The 10739-nt window shown below is 36.7% G+C and overlaps 1 pseudogene; it reads right to left on the reverse strand.

The window, feature by feature from the left end:
• Nucleotides 1–9985, reverse strand: part of LOC106726752 — a 40282-nt pseudogene extending 30297 nt beyond the window's left edge.
• Between the last annotated feature and the right edge of the window lie 754 nt (nucleotides 9986–10739).

Consider the following 10739-nt stretch of genomic DNA (forward strand, 5'->3'; position numbering starts at 1 on the left):
TCTCAATCCAATTGAGCATTTGTGGGACGAAGTTAAAAGAGCTATCAGGCAGTCCTGACCGGTTTGGCTCAGTGGATAGAGCATCGGCCTGCGGACTGAAGGGTCCCTGGTTCGATTCCAGTCAAGGGCATGTACCTTGGTTGCAGGCATATCCCCAATGGGGGGTGTGCAGGAGGCAGCTGATCGATGTTCCTCTCTCATCGATGTTTCTAACTCTCTATCGCTCTCCCTTCCTCGCTGTAAAAAATCAATAAAATATATATTTTTAAAAGAGTTATCAGGTAGCTGGTTCCACACCCGTCAAATCTCACAGAACTGGACAGTGCTATTTATCAGGCATGGTGTCAGATTCCTCGCATCACCTTTCAACATCTCATGGAGTCAATGCCAAGAAGAATCGCCGCAGTATTGAAGGCAAAAGGTGGCCCAACGAAGTACTGATGGGGTGGTCATAATCTGGCCACTCAGTGTATATTTTCTAGTAACATTTTGAGGCAACATTTTATTACCTGGAAAAATATCATTATTATTAGAAAAATCACTCTTTTTCTAGGTAATATTGTGATGCTCATTATGTGCTACATTGTTGTTTGTTTGCATGGCTATCTTACCACCTACACTCTCACCTTCTGGTATGTTTTAAACACTGAAAAACTGTTTCATGAATGAAAAAATGAACAAGTAAATGTACAAGCACTAGTGCACTTATGCTGTCATTTCCTGTATGGCAGACAGGGCATCATTTCATAATAAATGCCTTTGTTGCCTACTGCCAAAGATAGAGACATGATTTCAATTTTGCATTTATGTATCTGCTGACATGAAGGCATGGATGTGGAAAGTTGGGAAGTTTGAGGGAAACTCAAAACCAAAATTTGCTGAAAGACAGAGGCATTTTTAATCTAGTAAAAAAAACTCCAATCATTTATGATGTGATTAACTGCAGTGCTCCAGAATTTCAATCACAGACTGTTGGGGAATAGATGAAGAAAATCCTTCTGGAATCCAGGGGGCAAATGGTAGGAATGAGGGACTGAGCCCATTTGGTAACAGACAATGTCTGATTAAGATGCATGGCCCACTTTTTAAGAATTTATTTGCAGTGGCTCAGAGGCAAACACACTATTGAAGACTAGCTTTTAATGTGAAGCACTGCATGAAAGGCTTCCCTCGGGGACTTTCAATGGACATCTAAGAGAAGAGTAACTGTTAGATCTTTTATGATGGTTTTGCTGGCCTTTACATCGTTTAAATGGGGTGGAATTTTTGTATGGCATTTTCTAATCATGACACAGCCTGAACAAATGTTTAGTAATGTGGATTGCATTAGCATATTTAAAACAAAGTCATGAGGTCCGTGCAATAAAATGTTAACAATATAAATCATTTTAGCATAATTGATTTTTCTACCTCAGGATTATTTTTCTGTTGAGCATAGCAAGGAATAAATTCTTCAGTATACTTAAGGGATTTCATATTTGTATCCCCATGCACTTGGGAGGAGGGATGTTCCTGAATCCTGTAGTGTGAAAGAAAGATTTTTCCCTGAACATCTCTCTCCTCTAGTTTCACCTGTTAGTTCTCTCTAAGGAGACAGAGAATCGGTAGGTACAGTCACTGGTTCACCATCCTCTGTTGGGTGGAGATAATCAATCCAATTTTCTAAGGCAGGAAATTTGGTTGTCAGCTGTGCTCCTGCTCTCCCTGACAACCGGGAGATGGAGATCCCAGGGTTTCTGCTCAACATCACAATCCAAAGCCTGGATTAATGTGTGTGTGGGGGTGGTGTGGGGGTGGGGGGTAGTGTGGTGTGCTGTGGTGTGAAGGGGGTTGTCCAGGTGATAAAAGTGAAAGAAATATTAGAATCTCAATGTTGTTTGCATTTTTAGTTAAGTCCTCCAGTATGGCATTGATTGGACATAATATTAATATGTAGGAATCCATCTGAATATATTCTTTGCCTGTCTTAGTTGTCTAATTCAGGGGGAAAACAAAAGGGTGTTATTTATTATTTGCATTACACTCCCTCTGTTTTTTTGTTTTTACCTCTGACAATTTCCGTTCTTCACCAAAACCAAGTTACTTGCACTGTCCATGTATTCCCATCTCTCACAACATTGTACCTTTGCACAGACTGATATTCAATTCTCCTTTCTGTTAACTAGAAAATAATTATTGATCTTTCAGGACTTTATGCATATTTGCTCTAGATCTGATGGTCCAGTTTTTCTAGAAAGAGATACTGTCAAGCAACCCTGAACCCAAATTTCTTCTCTAAGACAAAATTCTGCGAACCATGTCCCACAGACCAAATCTGACCCATCCTATGTTCTGCGCATAAAGTGTTATTGGAACATAATCACAGCCATTCAGTTATATATTATTTATGACTGCTTTTACAGTATAATAACATAGTTGAGTGAGTAGTTATAACAGAGACCACATGGCTCACAAATCCTATAATACTATGTAGCCCTTTATAGAAAATGTTTAGCAATCCCTACTGAAGGCAACAATTGTCTGAAATCAAATAGTAAATATTTCCTTCACAAAGAGGCAGTATTTCATAGTTCACTATAAGCCCTATCAATACCTACTGTGTTGAACCTTGAGCATGTCATTCATTTATGTTCCCAGCCTGGCTCCTATTAGCATGTGAGTATGTGAAATCTTTCCTATAGAAGATTTGCTTGATGAACACAATCTGGGATGAACATAGTTCTACACTATTTGTGTAGTTGTATTTTATCATTTACAGGGTTGGGCAAAAGTAGGTTGATAGTGTTCATATGGAAAATATGCAATAATTAATAAATAATAAGAATAAGAATAAGAGACTCTGTATTTCATGTACTCATAACTATACGCCTACTTTTTCCCCACCCTGTATATTTTTCTTCAAGGACTTCCTATCTTTTTGTTCATTATAGATACATGTTCATTCACATTCTTGAGCTTAGTTATAATAGTTCCTATAAAACCCTTATCTGGATCATCTCAGGTTCAATCTCCATTGATTGTTTTCTCTTGAAAAGTGTTTTTAGTATCTTATTAATTTGTGTTTTGAGTAACTTGGGATCACATCTGAAATATCATTAAAACAATATTTTGTAGAGGGCCTGTAAAGAATATTGTTTTATGGTAGATGATTAACTTGGGTTAAACATAAACTTATCTTTCCTGCAAGAGGGGAGCAGTTAAAATTTTAGTTCATTTCTTTAAAACTTACTTTTGAGGTTATCCAAATATTTGCCACCAGTTTTGCTATCCAACTTTGGCTACCCCGAGAGTTTCAGACTTAAGTATGCTATTAGTATTAAAAGCTATAAAAATGTAAAACTGATTCAGTGCTGTTCTCTTTTCAAAATGCCAGTTCTCCTTTCTTATCTTCCTGCTTCAGTTTGCTCTCCAGTGCCTTGAGTTGGAATTATTTATTATGTCCAAAGTTTGTTATGTGAAAGTTTGATTGGAGCCCTTTGAATATTACCAGGAGTAAAACCACTACATAGTTTTCTGCTTGTTTGTTTTATTTTAATCTTTGGGAGGTCCTGTCTTAGAATCTTCCACAAACACCATTTTCCTTAATCCTCACAATCACCAGTTCAGTGTTAGTGTGCCCCTATTTCAGACTAAGAAACTGAAGATCAGAGAGATCTAGCCAAAGTTTATGGGACGCAAATACAGAAACAGAATTTAAGTCTAGACCTGTCGACAGTTGTTCTGTAATCATGCTACATTTTCCCCCTAAAATGTGTTGTTATTGATTTCAGGAACAGTAAGGGAGAAGGAGAGAGAAATAGAAACATCAATGAGAGATTGCTGCCTCCTGCATGCCCCCCTACTGAGGATTGAGCCATAACCCGGCATATGCCCTGACCAGGAATCAATCCTGCCACCTCCTGGTGTAAGGGATGATGCTCAACCAATTGAGCCAGACCAACCAGGCTCGTGCTACTTTTAATACATAATCTGCTGGTTTATTGCTTAAAGGCTTCTACAATTTCTGGGGTAAGCTAAGAGCCATAGATAAGGTGCTCTGCTCTGATGTTAGAGCAAATTATTCAGAAACAAACAACAACAAAAAGAAAAAAACAAAGGTAAAATCAAGCTAATTTAATCCTGTATTTTTAATCACTGTATTGTTCTACCCTTCTTAATCTTTGGATCATCTTTACTTGAAAGGGTGGTATAAAGGATTCATATTTTCACTTAAAATGTTTCCCCACTGTTCCTCAACTCTAATTGTGAAGTATATGAAGTGCCCTGGTGTATTCTTAGGATTAAATGTTAAACCTTTCAAAATATGATGAGAATGAGGCAACCATTGGGATGCTGTCATTATTTTGCATTTCCCATTAGCAGAGAGTTAAATGCATTTCTACTAGCTCCTTTCAGATGAGAATGGCACAGGGTGGGTGTTTCCATGCATTTAATCTATGTTATAGTAACTTCTGTACTTATTTGCCTACTATACTTCCCTGACTTTATTTTTTTAATATTTTATTGATTTCAGAGAAGAAGGGAGAGGGGGAGAGAGATAGAAACATCAATGATGAGGGAGAATCACTGATCAGCTGCTTCCTGCATTCCCCCTACTGGGGATTGAGCGTGCAACCTGGGCATGTGCTCAACCACTGAACCATGCCTGCTGGACCTTCCCCAACTTTCTTTTCTGTCAGACAGATTCACTGCACTGTCCAAAGGAACAGAAATGTGACCCAAAGTGGTCTAATTATGTACTCTCAGAACTTGGAACTAGAAAACTCACAGGGACTAAATACCATTGAGCAGAGCAACTGAACAGGTAACTGTAGAACTTGGAGATTCCCATGCTGTCCTGGTAACCCTTCTTCCCACATGTTGCACTTACAGCCATACTTTTGATTTTGTAAGTAACTTCAGTTTCTTTACATTAAATTTCTCTATTCTTACAAGAATATTTTTGGCTAGTTTGTTACCAATAACCAAAATGCTATACTATAGACAAAACACACATGTTCAGAAAGGGAGGATGTTGTGAATTACTTAGATATATTATAATGGGAGCTTGAAATTATTTTTTAATTGTCTCAATTGCCTCATTTCCCAGGTTATATCTTGAAGAGGAAAAGGTTAGAACAAGTAAAGGTGTTATTAGTCACCAGATTTGGCAAATAAAAATACACAATACCCAGTTAAATTTTCATTTCAGATAAACAACAAATGACATTTTAGTATATCCTATGCAAATATGGATAGTATATATTTATACTGAAAATATGTTTTGTTATCTGAAATTTAAATTTGTCAAGGTTCCTGAATTTTATTCGGCAATAACATATTGGCTAGCATAGCCCCATTGAATTTCAAAACAATCTCCAACTTGCTTAAGTGATAGGCAGTGATCAAATAATTTTCTATCAGCACTGACTTGGCCTCTCATGAAACTATCACTGAATCCACTAATTGGATGTCATCAAACCACTTTAACCTATACTCCTCCTTCAGAGTAGGGAGGGATCTTTGCTTTTTAAAATCTGTCTGTATAATATGATGTTGCAAATAACCCATTTTATAATATTTCCTGTTTTCAATTTTGGCTGTGTCTATGGAAATAAGATTATCAACCAACTTTTGTTACAGAGAAAAAGAAAGAAGAACATCTATGGAAAATAATCCTGTAAAATTTTTGTATATCCCCTACTTGCCACCCTGAGAAAACACACACACACACACACACACACACACACACACACACACACACACACACATTCAGGAAAGCTTCTCTAATAAGAATAAGTAAACAGGAAGAAAGAGGCCTAGTCAATTAGATTCAGGGGATTATAATGCTAGAGACAGGACAAAGAAAAGGCCAAAATACAAGGGAAAAAAAAAACAGAAACAAAAGAATGAAAAACAATAAAAGTTGCTGCTGAGATATTAAGAGTATGGTAGGATATGATATAAGACTGGGTTCAAATATTAATTCAAAAGTAGGTTCAATAATGCATTGACACATACCATGGGAGAAGATTAGTAGTTGAGTGGAACAATGGAAGACAGTACAACACTCACTATTCACTAGCTCCTTCTTTTGAGCCATATTAATGGTGCATAAAGTTATGTGCTAAAAATTCATGAGATAGCTCAAGGGACTGGGCTATTAGTCTCAACCAACAATAAATAGGTCTAACACTTATTGACGGTATTTTTCTACGTTAAGCCTCTTTTTTCTAACATTATGTGAAGAAGGATTATAAGTGGGATGCATCCAAATGTCTCAGGAAAAGGATTGTGCTAGCCTCTCAGAGGGAGAAAGCTCAGTGAAGCTTTATATTTCCAATAAAGTCATCTGAATCCTCCCTGCCAGAAGGAACTCCAACGTACGCGCAATACATCACTGCTGTGAGTTTACTTCAAGCACAGAAGTACAAGGGGGTGGATGAACATTCTTCTGGACGAAATTCAACATTATGGTTCCTGCAAAATTGACCATAAGTAAGACACATGGAAAGTACTTGAGGCTGTAAAATTGAGGAAGAATTTGCTGAGCAATGGCTGTAGATACTGCTTATGCAACTGGCATCTGCTTGAAAAATTGGATAACGATAAAAGCTACAGAAAATTGCAGAGTCTGAAGTGTATGACAGCGGGGAACTGAATACATTGCCCACATCAGAGTCCCAGCCCTAAGAGGTTAAAATGATCTTGGAAAGCATCACCTCTTTGAAGTCACAAATGGCTGAGACAATGGTCAAAGCAATGAAAGATAGTCAAGCCACGCTGTAGTTCTTACCTTTAAAAAGCGGGGTGCAGAGAAATAAATTCTGTACTTGGTGCCAGATGGAGCTGTCTTCTGGAATATGATTTCACGCATTTACCCACAAGTTGTATGCCCAAGAACATGATTTATGATCTACAATCTTCAATGTCCTTACCTGTAAAACACAGATAAGCCTAGAATTACTATGAGGATGAGATGAGATCATGAATATGAAGTAGGTGGCAGGTAAGCAGCATCAGTAAATATTTGTCATCTTCTTTAACTGAGTCATGTTAGAGTTGAGGTATCCTTTTTATTTTTTAATTAACATTTGACAAATATTTATGCATTTTATTTTTATTTTTTAAATATAGTTATTGATTTTTTTTTTTTCAGAGAGGAAAGGAGAGGGATAGAGATTAGAAACATCGATGAGAAACATCGATCAGCTGCCACCTGCACACCCCCTACTGGGGATGTGCCCGCAACCAAGGTACATGCCCTTGACCAGAATAGAACCTGGGACCCTTCTGTCCACAGGCAGATGCTCTATCCACTGAGTCAAACCGGTTGGGGTGAGGTATCCTTTTTAATGTTGTGTTCACTGATCAATTAATATACCCACTATACAGGTTCTTCACTAATCTCTGTAACAGGCAATGAGATTTTACATGCACTTTACAATGTGATGGAAAATTTAATAACTTGTGGACGTTTGAAGAGATTATCTTGAAGAATTTTTTTTATTTAGATTGTTTCCATGATGTCCTTACATTTGATTGTTAGGTAAACCAGGAACATCGGTCCTCTTAGCCACACTCATTTTTCCTTGGAAATTGAATACTATTTGGTAAAATCAAAAGCTACCCTTAAGTTTGGCACTTTGGAATATAGTTTGTTTTCAACTTGGAAGCTTAATTTTTTCCTTGAAACAAGACTAAAAATAAAAGTGATTTGGCTTACTAATTTCACTCAGGATTTGGGGAATCTCTGTGGATTTCTAATCATCTCTTTTAATTTTAATTTTAAAGTTTTCTAAAGCGAGTATTGATTATAATTTATTCCCCAACTCCCCACCAATTTAATAGATGAAGATATTGAGTCCAGAGAGTTTGACATGATTTCACAATGAATAATATTTCAGCTCAGAATGCTACAGGTTATCTGGTAACTTTCATTAGAGTATGTTGCTATTTCCTTCTCTCTTTGCAAAACTGATAAAAAGTCTCTTTATTTCCCTTTATTATTATGTTTTTAGTGTACTGATGATTTCAATGAAAAGATAGTTTCTATGCTGGTTATTCTGACAGAGGTCTCCAAGTAATCATAATCTATAACTTATGGGGTCTGTCTATCATCTATCTATCTAACTATCTATCTATCTATCTATCTATCTATCTATCTATTTTATATATGTGTTTATATGTATATATAGTATATATGAATACTTCTCATGAATAATATAGCTATTTTTCATGTTTTTTTTTTATTTTAGAGAGAGGAAGGAAGAGGAAAAGAGTATAGAAACATCAATAATGAGAGAGAGTCATTGATTCGCTGCCTCCTGCACACCACCTACTTGGGGTTGAGCCAGCAACCCCAGCATGTGCCCTGATCAGAAATTGAACCAGTGACCTCCTGGTTTATGGGTCAATGCTCAACCACTGACCCACACCAGTTGGGTGAATATAGCTATATTTAAGTGAAGTTATAAGTTTTTCAGTATTATATTCCATACAACTCTATGCCTTATATTGGTTATATTTACAGGGTTCCAGCACATTTCCAGAAAATTGGTTTATAATCTCTAGAAGAGTTTAGCAGGTACAGTTTTTATTTAAGAGAGTTAATACCAATATCCGATTACTATGTCTGTCATTTATAAACTTGTTTGGACTATTGGTCCAAATGGATTTCAGTTTAAAGAATTTTCACAATTAGAAAATAGGTTGCTTAAATAAATTAACAATTATAATAAAGAGAAAAACACACATTTTGGAATATAATTTAATCATTACAAAGCAGAGAATTTGGTTTGGTAAATCATTTATATGAAGTTTTCATTTACAAATAGATTTCAAAGTATTTTCAGTTTTGGGGTTTTTTTAAAATATCTTTCTTCTTCTTCTTCTTCTTTTTCTTCTTCTTCTTCTTCTTCTTCTTCTTCTTCTTCTTCTTCTTCTTCTCTCTCTCTCTCTCTCTCTCTCTCTCTCTCTCTCTCTCTCCCCTCACCATCTCTATTGAATAAAATTCTGGTATTCAGATGAATTGCGTTATCTAAAGGTGCACAGTGAAATGCTGTGGGTTGGGGACTTGGGGAAAGAGAGTGTCAGAGATCAATCCTATCACCTTTCTAGGTTTAGCAGACTTTTCAGTTCCACTGTTCTTTCTTATTCCTTTGACATTGGAGTGCAGTGGGAAGAAAGTGGAGGAAATATTCATTTACAACCCCAAAGATACAGTCAGTGACTCAAGTAGCAGCTACAGTACTCATATGACATAAAATTCAAAAAGAAATGTAGAATTTAAGAAAAAGGGTAACTGATTTTTGATGAAACATATTTTATGTCAAAGCAGAGGGACAGTATAATGGTGGGAATATTCACACCAATGCTCTCATGGTATGGACATTTCCAACAGGAAGAAGTAAATGAAAACGGAACTAGAATTGCTTTGAATTAAACATGGGAGAAAACTGAAGATGAGACAAGATCCTTGCATGGAGTATGAGATCCACAAGTTGCTTAGGGAGTGGAAAACCATACCGATGAGATGGCTCTTTAACAGAGCTGATGGGAGCCAAATGTGACTACAGAGATGACACACTGTTTGTGACTTGACACAGAAAATTAAGAAAAAAAGTAGCACTTTGGCAAAAAAGAATAAAAAAAGAGCCCACAGAAGGAGGTTAGTCATGCACTGGGGACTGCCCCCGCAGCAGACAGTGTGAGAAATTAAATAAACATGATCTCTGAATCAGACAGATCCAAGTTTCCATTATGGCTCCATTGATTGCTAGATGGATGAGACTGGACAAATCTCAGGACTCCATTTCCAAAGGAAATTGTAACCCTAGTTTCATAAGTTGAGGTGGGGGTTGCATACAACCAATTCCTATAAAAGTTTCTGTTGGCAACCCATAAAAGACTGCAATAATTTTATTTTCATTATCACCATTACCACCATCACCACCTCTACCACTACCACCAACAACACCTGAATCATCATGACCACCACCGCCATCATCATCTGATGCAGATGAACTCTATGAGGTTGTCCCTCCTCTCACAAGATTAAAAGTTAAATTCAGACATATACGCATGGATAAGAATTTGCTTCTTCACCTCTTCATTAATAAGATGCAATATCTATGTCTTAATAGTCATGTTTATTAAAGACTTTAAGAAGAGGACCATACTATGCTCATAAAGCATAGACAAAAAAACAAGGCTTTGTGTCTTTTCTGAAGAAAAATATTCTTCATCAGTCATCTTAATTACTCACAATCTTTCTCTTCTTTTGACATATTTTGTTTTTTAATATTGAATATTTTATATGTAAGATTTAACCAAGATTTCCTGAGTTTATTCAACCTGCTTAAAATAATTGTTTCTTTTTTACGTATTATTGGCCTCCTTTCTCTCTTGGACTGCCACAGTTTCTTCCCTCAGGATCCCTGCAAGCACACATGCTAAACCCTAAGACCCTGCCTCCCACTAACTCAAACCTAATAAAATAAGCATCTTTGTAAAACTAAGTCCAATAAATGGGAAAATGCTTCATCACATTGCATTTTTTGTCCTTTTCTAAGTTTCTTTTCTCCAAATAATCATTGAACACTTACTCTGGTACAGGTGTTGTTTGAGGCACTAGACATTCTAAGATGATATGGTATGATTTCACCGCACTCAAGGTGTTTACTGTGCAGTAGCAAAATATACCAATGCTCAATCTCTACAGCACAGCCTCTCCTGTGTCTCCTGGGAGCTTCTCTGAG

Source organism: Myotis brandtii, unplaced genomic scaffold (genome assembly GCF_000412655.1).
Source record: "Myotis brandtii unplaced genomic scaffold, ASM41265v1 scaffold313, whole genome shotgun sequence".
NCBI lineage: Eukaryota > Metazoa > Chordata > Mammalia > Chiroptera > Vespertilionidae > Myotis > Myotis brandtii.